The sequence below is a fragment of the Manis pentadactyla genome, chromosome 4 (genome assembly GCF_030020395.1).
Source record: "Manis pentadactyla isolate mManPen7 chromosome 4, mManPen7.hap1, whole genome shotgun sequence".
Classification (NCBI taxonomy): domain Eukaryota; kingdom Metazoa; phylum Chordata; class Mammalia; order Pholidota; family Manidae; genus Manis; species Manis pentadactyla.
In genome coordinates this window covers 137,354,149-137,367,537 of record NC_080022.1, presented here as the reverse complement: position 1 = coordinate 137,367,537, position 13,389 = coordinate 137,354,149, and the positions used below count along the sequence as shown (strand labels likewise).

The 13,389-nt window shown below is 50.8% G+C and overlaps 1 long non-coding RNA gene across 1 annotated transcript; it reads left to right on the top strand.

Moving 5' to 3' along the window:
- Nucleotides 1-6,253: 6,253 nt before the first annotated feature.
- LOC130683672 (uncharacterized) lies at nt 6,254-7,948 on the top strand. Its single transcript, XR_008997564.1, has 3 exons — nt 6,254-6,378; nt 6,503-6,618; nt 7,260-7,948. It is a non-coding gene; the product is annotated as an uncharacterized LOC130683672 (long non-coding RNA).
- The last annotated feature ends 5,441 nt before the right edge of the window (nt 7,949-13,389 follow it).

Here is a 13,389-nt window from a genome sequence, read left to right as displayed (position 1 = left end):
TATGTATGAGACATATGTGTTTATGTACTTGATATGCCACATTTCATATATACATATTTGACAGTTCTCTAAGGAAAAGCACACAAGAAATTAATAATGGGCTGTGTCCAGGGAACAGAACCAGGAGACTAAGGTCAGGAGGAGAATGAAGCTTATCTTCCATCATCCTATTACCATGTTTGAATTTTATACAATTTGCACATATCATTTTCACAAAAGAATCAAACACCACCTGAACATCCATCTGGTCCACAAGGCATTTTCGTATCAGTTATCTTATTTGGAGCTCACACTAGCATGAGACAGGCAGAAGAGGGATTATGACCCCACTCTGTGGAAACTGAGATCCATCCAGGCAAAGTGACTTGCCCAAGACCAGGCAGCTAACAAGGGTTGAGCCAGCGCTTGAAGCCAGAGCTGTCTTACACCATGGATCAAAGTGTACCCCCACACCATGTAGGTTGCTGCGGCCCAGTACCCACCAGTGCTGTCCAGGGACAGGTCTGAACTGTGGACCCAATGCACATCATGCGGGAGACTGAATTTGGACAGCCTCTCAGAGAACATCTTGTCCAACCTGACCATTTTACAGGTGGGCAAAGAGAGTCCCAGAATCAACAAGGAGGTCCTTCCATTTCCCTGTGTGTCAGATAAGACCTTAACATCCACCTGACAGGTTATTTGGGGGATCAAAGGAGACTGCATATACGAGAGGGTTTGCTGCCCAGAGAGTATGAGGCATGATCTCGGGAATCACTTGCCCGGTGCTCATTGCCCACAGGAAAGCCAGGACACTGGCCCAGGAGTGTATAAACTAACGTTCTCAGAAAGTGAAAACGCCTGCTCTCAAGAAAAGCCACTGGGCTTTGGGCCACTCTGGCGGGAGCAGGCTGCACTCCAATAGTACATGTTAGTTTTGTAGAGCAAATGTATCCAAGAACAGTTCTGCAGTGGATTTCACGCCCGAGCTGGGACAGGGTTTACAGGAGCTCCTTTGCAGCTCAGCATGTGAGTTGTTCCTTTGTCAAAGCTCTGGCCCCACAGGAAGGGCTGAGGCAGTTTAGTGCAAAGATTCTCCTTCCGCCTCCCCCTTGTGAGTGTCCTTCCCCGGGGTGTCCCCGGAGGACAGATCCTCTGTCCCCACAGTGCCCTCCTCTCCCCTGTCACCATCACTCAGAAGGAAACAAAGAAATGGGTGGCAGGGAATAAATGAGACACCAGATGCTGGCGAGCAGCAAAAGTGAGCCCCCCAAACCCTGCAGAGTCCCACTTAGGCCGTTTTCAACTATGCATCAAATGGAAATTTCTGTGGGCCTTGATGAGGGCTCCTAAGATGACTAACGTTCCCAGGCAAAGCTCTAGGAACAAAGGGGTGTTAATTATTTTGTGGAAGGAGAGACAAGTGGAGAATTTAAACAGGGGGTCCGAGTAAGCAGATGGTGGGAAATCTGAAAGCCCAGAAAGGCAGCGCCTGGCCTCCCTTTGCTCAGCTCTCTGCAGGGCAGCTCGCAGACCCATGATCTGCAGAGACAGCCCGCTGCACAGGCCCCAGCCAGCCTCCGAGGCCCCACTGGCTTTGCAGCCCGCCAAAGCTGGGTTTACAAAGACTCTTTTGTGCAGTATGAAGTCCAAGAGCTGGCGTGGAGATACCCCAAAGGGAGGCCCACAACTGACATTCCAGAGCTTTGGGAATAAGACTGTTATTCAGTGCCTCTTTTAAGTCCACCCCAGGGAGAGGGCACCAAACAGGTGCATTTGGTTTTCCTAGACAGGGCTGGAAACCAGAGAGGTGTGGGTTCAGCTTTCCAGTCCCTCACCCCAGCCTGACCAATGGGTCCTGGTCAGAGCCAGGGTTACCTCCTTCCCCGGCAGCTGTCCTCCCAGCCTGGGAGGTGGCAGTCCAGGCCTGTTCCATCCCAGCCCACCCAAAGAGCAGCTGCACCTTTCCAGCTCTCTCCCCCCAGTTCCCCTCTTCTGGCCTCTGTCCTGACCTTTCCATCTTCCTGGAATGCTCATCCCTTCCCTTCTTCTGACTACTTCCTGGACCCTTAGGGATCACCTCCCCAAGGCCTCCCCACTCCCAGCTCGGGTCGCACAGTCCCCTGTGCCTGCCCCCACTGCACTTAGTGCCCTGAAGCATCAAGTGACTCTGAGTCCCTAGGGACAGGGTCCTGGCCCAATTCACCCCCAAGTGCCCCCAGGAGACAGGCCTGGCCCTGTGGATCACTTGCCCACTGAGGATGAGCTGGTGCCTAGAGGGCAGGATCAATACCAGCCTCTCATGCCAGATGGGGCCCAGTCTGCTCCACAGCCACACACAGAGAGTCAACGGCTCATTGAGAAGAAGCGGAGGTGGGGGTGACTCTCAGCCTCCCTCATTCTTCCATCTGCTCCAGAGGCTTAGCCCCATGGCAGTCACAAAAGCAGCAGAGGAGTGAACCCAGGGTACAGGAACTGGGAGACTCCCCAAGAACCGGTCACGCCCTCCCGCCCTGCCCCCACCTCGGGGGTAGTCAGCGCAGAGCAGGACCCACGGGGTCTGCTGGTGCCTGGGGCCGTGTGCTTTCACCACGGCACATGGCAAACAGCCGTCATGAAACGCCAGCACTTACATGAGGGCTCGCTGTGTTCTGGAGGCCGTCCTCAGCACTTTGTATGGACTAACTCATTTCATCTTCCCAACGACCCTGAGACTAGGGGCTAATACCACTGCATTTCACAAATAAGGAAACTGAGGCACAGAATGGTTAAGTAGTTTGTCCAAAGTCACAGCAGAGCTAGGATTTGAACCGTGTGGTGTGGCTAAAGAGCCTCCGCCCCCATGACTGATACAGAACGAAGCCAGTGTAGCCAACTCCTGGGGGTCCTTACTCAACAGGGACTTCCCCAGTGCAGAAGCGGATGCCCAAGGGAGGACATCAACTCCAGAGAAAAGGACCAACCCAGGGTGTTTCCTGAATAGCATCCACTCTGTTATCTTTGCAGTGTTCCTGTGTATCAACCATATCCATGATTTGCCCTCACTCATCTACTGCCTCATCCCTTACAAGTCATTAAAATATCCTGGATTTTCCCCACCAGTTGTGATAACTTCTGAAAAGAAAGACCAGCAGACATTTGAAGGAAGAAGGCCTAAGTTCTGATGCCATCTTTGCTCCTCTTATGAGCTGTGTGACCCTGGCTGACTTGCTGAACCTCTCTGAACCTCTCAGATACCTTTGTTCTGACAGCACTGAGCAGAACGTAGGCCGTGCTCTACTCCCAGGCTAGCGGAGGAGGCAGACGAGGACCAAAACCATCACAGTGCCCAAAGTGGCACATGAAGAAAGGAGCACTTGGGCTTCATGGGAGGGGATCAGATATCTGCCTACCCAGGAGGAAAGATGTCCTGACACTGAAGAACACTGAGCGGTGACTTGGAAGGCAAATCGGGGATCACCAGGGAAGAAGGGCATGGAAACAGGTGGAGCAGGCTCAGCACAAGCAAGTGTAAAGCAGGCATGTTGGGAGAATGGCCAGTGCTTCTCAGAGGAGCTCCTGTGTGGAGGGGTGGAATGGGTTGTGGAGTGAGACAAGGACCATGAAAGCACTTTGTCATATGACAGCTGGAAAGACCCTTAGACTGCATCCACCCAGGGGCTGCAAACTCAGATGGCTCTATGTCTCTGGCAGGTAATATAAATAAGTGTGGGACAGTAGGGATGGGTGGGGTGTGTGGCAATTAGAGGGTAGGATCTGCCTAAAGGTATCCAAATATTTTGACCCCATGAAATATGTCTACACATTGAACTTGAGTTTTTAACTCCTGCTCTGTTCTGTTCCTTTGTCATGACTGTTACAAAGACAGTTCATGGCCAGTTGGGTACCCCCTCCACAGTTATATTTATAATCCACAGGTCCTTAGATGTCTTCTCCTCTGACCACATAGGGGTCACACCATCATGCTCCAAGTCCTCCTCCCAAGGTCCCTCCCTCTGTCCTGCTCTCAGAATCTCACCTGCACTGGGACCCAGCTCAGTGCCCTGTGCTTCCTACCCCCTCTCCTGGGGCCACTGAACCATCTGCTGCCCACTGCTCCCCTGCCCTAGGCCTAGACACTCTTGATGCCCCTCTGTTCTTGCTGCATCATCCCCACTGCAGAGACATGCATGCTCTCTCTCCACTGATCCTCATACACCCAGATGGGCCCCACAGCTGGGCTGCTTGAGCCCCTAGCAGTTACAGCACTATTTAACAACAGCCTCTTTCTTCCTGGGGTTCACACAAGTTGCTATGGTGACTAGGTCAACAGGTGAGGATGTAGGCAGGCTTCCAAGTAACAGCCACCATAGTGTTTCTCTGAACAGTCTTTCTCTTGAGGAGCACTCTTCAACCTGTTCGACTTTTCCTGGGTCCCTTTGCCATCATGGGGGAGGGGGGCTGGGGCCCCAGCCCAGGCTCACTAGACACACACATACATGTCTGAACACCAGTGAAACAGCTGGTCTGCAGAACTCATATGGAGATCAGTGACAGTAAACTGATACCTGGGAGTGAGAAACCCAAATCTCCTACCTCCAGCCATCAGAGATACCCAAATCTGAGCTCCTTCTGCTACATGCTTATAATAATAAAAAATAACGCAAGACAATCATGGAAAATTTGGGAAGGTGTTTAAAATCACCCACAAATCTCCTCCTTCCAGAGAAAAACCACTGCAAACATTTGACATGGCTCCATCTTGCCCTTTTTTTCTAAGATTATGTAGAGATTTTTAAAAGAAACAAAGAGAGGAAAATACACATAGATAAAACAGTTGAAATATATGTATAGACAGTTGTATGCCCTACTTTTTTCATCTTACATTCTATCGTAAGCATTTCTTACATCATTAGAATTCTTCACACCATTTTTAAATGATTCATAAAAATTTACCAAATGGATATACTGCAGTTTACCATTGTATCTTAATGGCAGGATATTAAAATTGAGTCTAATTTAATACTGCTATAAACAGCTTTGTCTCTTTCTCTGATCATTTTCTTAGGATATTCTTCTAGAAATGGAAGTCCTAAGACAAAGAGTGTAACTATTTTAAGACTTTCATAGACACTCGCCAAATGTCCTCTAAAAAATTGTTTCTTCCATCACTTATGTTTGAGAATTCCTGTCTTGCCACATCCTGCATATTATACCATTAAAAAAATAAATATATCTATGTAATTTTTTTACACACGCACAATTGCAAGGCTTGGAGTTACAATTAATGTAAATTGAAAATCTCTGATTGTAAATGCAAGTTAAATTAAAAGGATGCTCTTTGCCTAGCCCTGGCGTTGAGGACAAACAGGCCTCACGTTTGACGTCCTGGTCCACCCTGGGTGGTAGTCTCTGCCAGTAATGAGTTGGAGGGCCCATGGCTCTACACCCCACTGCTCTCTCTTACTCCCCCCACTGCTGGCCTAGTCACTGACTGGGAGGTGGATAAATGGCTCCATTGGCTGCCCTTGTTCCAGAACCCACTTCCTAGCAATGCAAGGGAGCCGTTCGTCATTCTGCCACAGTGCTCTGCTCTGCCAGACATCTCATTCCACGTCCCCTACCAAGAATGTGGTTCAAGGGCCGGCTCAAATCCTGGGCTCCATGGAGCAATGGACAGAGCACCCAACCAGAGCTGGGAGGCCCAGTGTGTAACTTGCTGTGTGACCCTGAGCCAGCTGCTGAGTCTCTCTGGGTCGTCATCTCTAAAGGATGGAGCTGGACTCTGCTATTGCCAAGGCCCCCCACCTCCACTGTCTCTAGGTCCTATCTTGGTCCTGTGGATGGCCAAAGCCTGCCTGGCCTCTCCAGAGCCATAAATGAGAAGAGCTGAAATAAAATCATCCTGGTCATGTGCAGGCAAGCAGCGCAGCATGAGGATGGAGCAGAGGCTGGAGACGTTGGAGACGATCGGAAGCTCCGAGACCGCTTCTCTCTGTCCTGCCGAGATCATGCAGATCTGGGGGGACGTCAACATGTGGAACAGTGCAACATAAAGAGAAAGAGCTGGAAGGCAGAGGAGGCTCCCAGCGCTGCGGTGACCCCAACGGTGGCTCCCTGCCATCATCAGAAAGGCGTGTCTCCATCAGCTGGAGAAGAGAACAGAGCCTGGCCTGCTGTCTTTTCTATGGGAACCTGTGTTTCCAGATGTTCCTTTCCTGCTCTCTGTTTCCCAAAGAAAAGGAGTAGGCGAAGGACTCAGAGGACGGGAGTGGGGTGTCTGCAGATTGAAGAAAAAGGAACAGCTGGCTTCAGAGACTTCTGGAAGGAGAAGAGAAACTTTTGTTCTCTTTTCCCTCTGCTCCTGGGTTTAAATGAAATGGCTGGCTGACTGATCAGCGGTGTCTCCTTAAAAGGACGGTAAACTAAGGGCTTTCAAACCAGTGCGTGGGTGTGCCTCCACCGTCTTGACGCCGAATGAAAAATGCACTTCTATTTATTTCATTGCTTTTTGAATCTGACTAGAGATTTGATTTTGTTCTAGTAAATTGCTGCTTGCAAGAACCTCGGGTGCCAACGCAGTTCCTGGAAATGAGGGATAAGGCTGCCTCGCAGGAGACTCAGAAATAACCGGGGGCTCTTCCAAGGGGTTTGTCCTGGGTAAGGACGGAAATCCCCGGACCCTGAATGTGATTCCCGGCCTGGGGCTAATCCGTGGGATCCCAGACTCTGAACTCTGCCCGCGCTGCTGGAGAGGGTCAGTGGAGGGGACTGGTTCTGGTCACCATGCCATGGAAGGGCCCCTCTGTAGACGCTGAAGGACGGAGCTAGGACAAAAATAAGTGCGTAAGACGAAAGTCCCCGGAAGCGGCATGTTGGTGGAATGGTAAACGTGTGCGCCAACCTCAGTTTATCTGTGCCCCAGAGGTGGCCCTGTTGCAGCTGCCCCTCATGGCCCACTGAGGAGGTGTCCCCCACCCCTCCACCAGGGGATCCCAGCCCGGCCCACCTCTTCTGGCACTGCCTCCGTCTTCCTTCTGGCCTTGTGTCCCTAGGAACATTGTACTGGGAGGGTTGGGTGATTGTCCCCGAGTCTGATGAGAGTGGCGTGGTGGGGGGAGGTAGAGGGAGGCAGGGGAGGACCCCCCCGTGGTGTAGGCGGCAGGGGAGGGCCCAGACAGCCGCTCCTAGGCCAGGCGCTCCCGCTGGTCCCCTGGGGCCCCTCCTCCCCACTGTCCCTGCAGCCATCGTCCTCTACCCTTCCCCGCTTGGGTGTGTCCACCCCCTTCTCTCTTCCCCAGGAGCTGAAACCCCTCCACGCAGAAAATAAACAAACCTCAGCACCCCAACAGTCTCAGCTGGTGTGTTGGGGACTTTGCAGCCTGAGAGCCTGCAAGCGGCGGCTTTTTCGCATCACAAGGCGGTGAGTTCTCCCTAACGGGACGAGGGAGGCCTCAGCTCGCCTCAGCGCTTCCTCAGTCCACGGTGTCCCCGGCTTTGGTCCAGCGGTGGATCTCACGGCCCCCAGAGGGCCCGGTGCCGCTACGCCAGTGAGAGCATGCATTCTGTCAGCCCACAAATGGTTCCCAAGGGTCTACCACGTGCCAGGCACTGTGCTGGGAGCAGTGAGTGAGACGAAGATTGTTCCTGCTCTTGTGATAGACCTTAAATTAAATAATTACATCACTAATTCCTGCTGTGATAACTGTTACAGAGGAGAATGGAGCTCTGTGAGGGTGTATAAGACAGATCAATTTGCTTAGAGGCTCTGCAGAGGTTTCTCGGAGGAAATGACAGTTAAGCTGAAAATTGCAGGATCGGTAGAGACTGGCCAGAAGAAAAAGAAGAGTGTTCCAAGCAGAAGAAACTGCGTGCACTGACGCCCTGAAGCTGGAGGCGGGGGCACTGTGCACACAAGAAATTTTAGAAAGTTGATAGAGATGGCACGCTGTGAGCAAGCTAGAGAAAAGAAAGTGTTTTTTCAAATTGTTGCAAACCTCCAAAGAATTTCCAATATATTTATTGAAAAGAAATCTGTGTGTATGTGGACCCACACAATTCAAACCTGTGTGATGCCCACCCAGGTCCGCTACAGTGTGCAGGGGAAGGAGGAATGTGAATTCAGGCGGTCAGGTTCCAGGGTCGGAGCTGTGGCCGCCAGGGAACAGATAGGCCAGCACCCTCCTTATTAGGATGGAGCTTCAAACATTGGAAGACAGCCATCTTGTCCCTTCTTTGGCAGAGAGAATAAAGGAGAGGGGAGGAGATTTAAGGAGCCATCTGCTCCCATTAAGTATTTTGCCTAAGGCCCCTCAGCTGCTCTGACTCCATCACCCAAGCCTTTTCCAATATATCACACACTCTCAGTTGTCTCCTACTGAGTCCTCCCACCCAGTGTATGAGCTGTCCCTCCCAGCACGTGGCATCAGGGAGCCTGATAACCACTGCTCTGTCTCATGGAAGTAGTCCCTGTACAAAAGGGCCTTGGTGGGTGTACACCAGAGACCCCTGCCTTCAGCCATTAAATAGCCAAGGTCCCTGAAGTTCAGCCCACCACACCTCCCATCACACTGGTGACACATCTCTATCTGGGGCTCAAGGAGGTGGTGCAAACTGTCACATGCTTTGTGAATCAGCACAGGCCGTGCAGAATCCTAGACAGGGTCCTGAAGCAGAGCTAGAAGAGGTGAGTGGGGGTCTACATCCGGTAACTTAGCGGTGCGATCCTGGGTAAATCCCATCTCCTCTCTCCACTTTCCCATCTGAAAAATGGGGATGTTATATCTCTCTGCCCATTTCCCAGGATTGGGGGGTTGGGGGAGAGATAATAGTAAAGGAAAATGCCTGAAAAACTGAAAGTGGTGTCCAACTGAGATCTTTCTACATGGTTTCCCACTAGAATGGGCTACTGATGCTCTCAGGGAAATTGTTCAGCATGATTTGTTTCTGGTGAACCCATGTTGGCTCCCTAGCTTTACTATTTTCTTGTTTCCCTACTTCCAACTCAGCTGTTTAGCTAAAGGTTGTCATCCAACTCACTAGCCTGGCGTCTTTAATCTACATTTCCAGTTAGGTTCCCATTTCGAATTGTGGCATTTCAGAGTATTTCAGAGTGGGAAGAGATGCCACAGGGGAGGTCACTGCATCTCCCAGTGGGCCTTTACCACCCACCTCCCACTGTGGGTCAGAGGGGAGCCATCAGGAGCTGCACTTGGCCCAGTATCAAGCAGGTAGAGAGAGAACAATATCATGAGAGAGAACTGGTGTGTAGGGGGGAGTGACCAAGTCAGACAGGGCCTGGGTGTCTGGTGAGGGCCACATACAAATGTTCTCAGGAGAAGCAGAGGACCTGTCCAGGAAGACCCAAACACTGAAATTCAGGCAGGGTTGCTACCCTCTGGAGTCCTGCCAGGTGACCCTGGGCTTCCTCACCACCCCACACGAGTCACAGGCACCTTAGAGACATACCTCAGTCCCATCTGTATGGAGACTACCTCACCCTCTCCTTTCTGAGCCAACATTTTCAAAGCTCTTCAGAGGAAAGTCTCTCTCCTCTGTCTCCAGCCCCAGGCCTCTCCCCAGGCCAAGCATCCTGGCTGCTCCTGGTACTCAGGGGAGGCCTGCCTCAGCTGTCAGCTCTTGAACCCCTCCAACGGAAGCCTCCCCTGTGATGGCCGGTTGTGTTTTGAAGGGTGGAAGTGACTCCGTTACAGAAACAGCCCACAGCACGTCACCCAGCAATCAGACGTCCTGGGAATGACAGAATGGCAGCTTGTACCAGCTCTGCTCTCTCGTTAGAGCCAGCGTGTCTGAACCCTCCCAGAACTACGGTAAATGGGGAAATTGGCCTGCCTCAGAGGGCCGTGGAGCATGGCATTTGTGAGCCCTGCTGCCAGGGCCACACTGCCTGGGTTCCCATCCCAGCACCACCATGTACTGGTTGTATGAAGGTAAGAAAGCAAATTTCTCTGTGCCACCATTTCCTTGTCTATAACATGGGAATCATAACAGTACTAAGGCAGCTGTGAAGATTAAATTGCGCCACTAGAAGTGGTGTGCTTAGAACTGCAGCTGGCCCAGGGAGCGCCTGTGTAAGCTCGGGCTGCTCTTATTATCCCAGTGTATCAAGGACACCTCGGAATGCAGGTTGGTACACCTGTCTTTGGCCAGGCTTGACCCCACCTAGGCCACACTGTGCCTGGCACTACACACCCCTATTTTGGTGATGGCGCGGGGTGGCTGCTTTGCTGAAGCACAGCTGTGCCTTCTGCTGCTGGGAGACCCCAGCCTCATGAGAAACAGGACTGTCTGCCCTCGTATTTATCTGAAGCAGCCGAGGGACTGGATCGTTGTTTTACAGTCAAGTTGAGTCAGAGAAGAGAATGCACATATATTTATTCTGAAATAGGAACAGACTTCATTGAAGAGTCCACTAGAGCCAGCAAAAAAGAGTGATGTGTTAGGTATTTGGAAGAGGGGAAGAAAGGAAGCAGGAGGCAAGAGGCATTTTAATGTTCCTAGTAACTGATTTATAAATTCCGTGCAAGGCTCTGCACATTTGATTCTTTGCTGTGAACGCAGCATCTCCATTTCTCCATTTTATAGTCTTGGCGGGAAATGGCCTTTTTCAGAGCCACTACTTAAAGCATTTAACAGGTCCATGGGGCATCCTGGGAGCAGGCGGATGGTAAGGGTCCCTGGGTCCCCTGGGGAGCAGTTGTGCCTCCCCCTGCTGAGCCAGGCACCCCTCTCCCCTCCTGTTCCACCTCTTACCCCTTCATCTCCTCAGCTCGAGTCCGAAAACTGCTCCTTGAAACAGTGATGGTCCTTGGCTTCTTGGGGGTTCCTGAATAATCAGAATATTGTTCTCCTTTTTGGGAAACAGCCTTTCAGGTCATGTTGTAATTATTGTTTAACTTATAAGCAAGGAATAAGCCCAAGCCAATGACAGATTTTTGGAGGGTTTTTTTTGTTTATTATTCTTTCTGATGCTCCTTGGGTCTGAGTGATGGCAAATGAGTGGTTTTCCATAACCCTTTTCTGGAAGGGGTACTTCCCTAAGCATGCTTCTCTTCTGAGTGGAGCATAGACAGACCTGGCTCCAAACTCACTTCTGGGTACAGACTTCTCTGAGACTCAGTTTCCTGGTCTGTAAAAATAGGGATAAGACTACCAGCTGCCTCATAAGGTGATTATTCCATAATTAGCCTCTGCGAGGAAGGCAAGCCCAGCACACCATGGCTGTCTCCATCATGGCTAGCTTGGCCGAGGCCACCCAGGGCTCCTGAGACTAGCCAGGCATCCGCCCTGTAGCTCAGCACTGCTCACAGTCAGGGTCCACCCATCTCATGCTGGGACCCAAATCAGCATTGTCCCAAGCCTGAGCATGAGGGAAGCCCGCTTCCCACCTGACTGCAGCTGGTGGTGCAGGAAGCACATGAATATCTATCCATACGACCCCGAGTTTTACTAAAAACAAAAATAAATACAATGAAGACGAGCAATCTGCATGTCAGCATTACGTCCCCTGACCCTTCCTCTCTCTCCCTCTCATTCTCACTCTGAAAGGGTCATGGCATTGCTGTCAGAATCCAATCAGATAATGGCTATACAGGGGCCTTGTCACCTCTAAAGCACTTTTCAAATATTTGCTTTTATGGAAGTGTCCCAGAGCAGTTGTGAGTGGAAAAGCCTGGCTCCAATCCAATAAGAATCGATAACTTCTCTCATCTCCTCTCCACAGGGTAGCTTGGAGCTCCACTGCATGGGAAAACACCGTCTGGGGAGGCTGGAGCCAAAGCCCTGTCAGCATGGGACGCAGCTGCTCGGCTGGGCTTGTCCTGTCCTTTCAGACTTGAATGAGATTGGCCCGAGCACAGAGCCCCCGAGTTCTCAGAGGCGCAGGCCCTCCTGGTTACTTTCAACTCCTCAGTGTAGCTTCGAACTCCAGCTACGTTTAATCTCAAAAACAACAGCTAACACATACGGAGCTGTTCAAAGTGCTTGGTGCATAGAGGACCATTTACTTCTCACTACCCCTGTGCAGTAGGAATTACTATCCACATTCTGTAGGTGATGGAACTGGGGCACAGACATTCAGCAACTTGCCCAAAAACTCAGAGCTAGGATTCTAACTGAGGCAATCATGTGCCAGAGCCCACACTCCTAACCTCTGATATTTCTCTGTCTTGCTCACATTTCAACTCCCATGCCTACTCCCCTCTTCCTCCTCCTCTCTGACCCAGATGCAGAACTCCACCTGCTTGGACCCCTAAACCATGCCCTCAGAAGACCTGGCCAAATGTTTGCTGGTGATGGAGAGCTTTCATGTTCCTAAAACCATGAAACAACAATGCAGGGCCTCGATCCCTTCCCAAGTCATCGACATGTTCGCTGTTGTGGGAATGCAAAACCACGCAGTCACTGTAGGAAACAGTAGAACAGGTCCTCAGAAAATGAAAACTAGAATTGCCATATGATCCAGCAAGTCCACTTCTGGGCGTATACACAGAAGAGTTGAAAACAAGGTCTTATACACCCATGGTCACAGCAGCCTAATTCACAATAGGCAAGAGGGAGAAGCAATCCAAGTGTCCGTCGCTGGCTGAGTGGGTAAAGAAAATGTGGTTTGTTCGTTCAATGGAGTATTATCAAGCCTTTAAGAGGAAGGAGATTCTGACTCATGATGCAATGTGGATGAATCTGGAGGACATGATGCTAAGCGAAATAAGCCAGACGCAAAAGGGACACATACTGCATGACTCCACTCGTATGAGCTACCAAGAGTGATCATATTTAGAGAGAGAAAGCACAACGGTGGTTGCCAGGGATGGGGGTGGCAAGAGAGGAGTCAATGTTTAATGGGTATGGAGATTCAGTTCTGCAAGGTGGAGATCAGCTGTTCAGCAACGTGAATGAACCACTGGACTGTACTTAGAAACACTTAGCTGATAAATGTTATGTTATGTCATGTCATGTCATGTTATATTATGTTATGTTATGTGTATTTCACCACAATTAAAAACAAAACGTCATGGGCAGGTCCTCTCTGAGATTTCTCCCTGGCAAGTAGGCCAGCTCCAGTCCGTGGTTATCTCTCCCTTTCCCAAGACCTTCCACTCCTCTCACCTCTGGTCGCTCTTTATTATGTATGCGGAGTGTTCGGCTGCATCCGAATCCAGGCCTGGCCCTTTCAGTCCAAAAAACTGCCTGACTCTCTGCCAGCACAGGGCCTAGCAGAGGGTTCCCAAGTCCATTCTTCTCGCATCCCGGCCTGTCTCTCTAAATGGAAGAACCGGGATTTATTTCCCGCTGACAAGGGCTGTGCCAACCCCATTAGAAGGCAGAAGTCCCTACAGTGAGTTCTGGTGTTAAGTAACACATTTTTTCATTCTGCGACAGGATGCCATGTCTGACTACAAGACTGTCTCC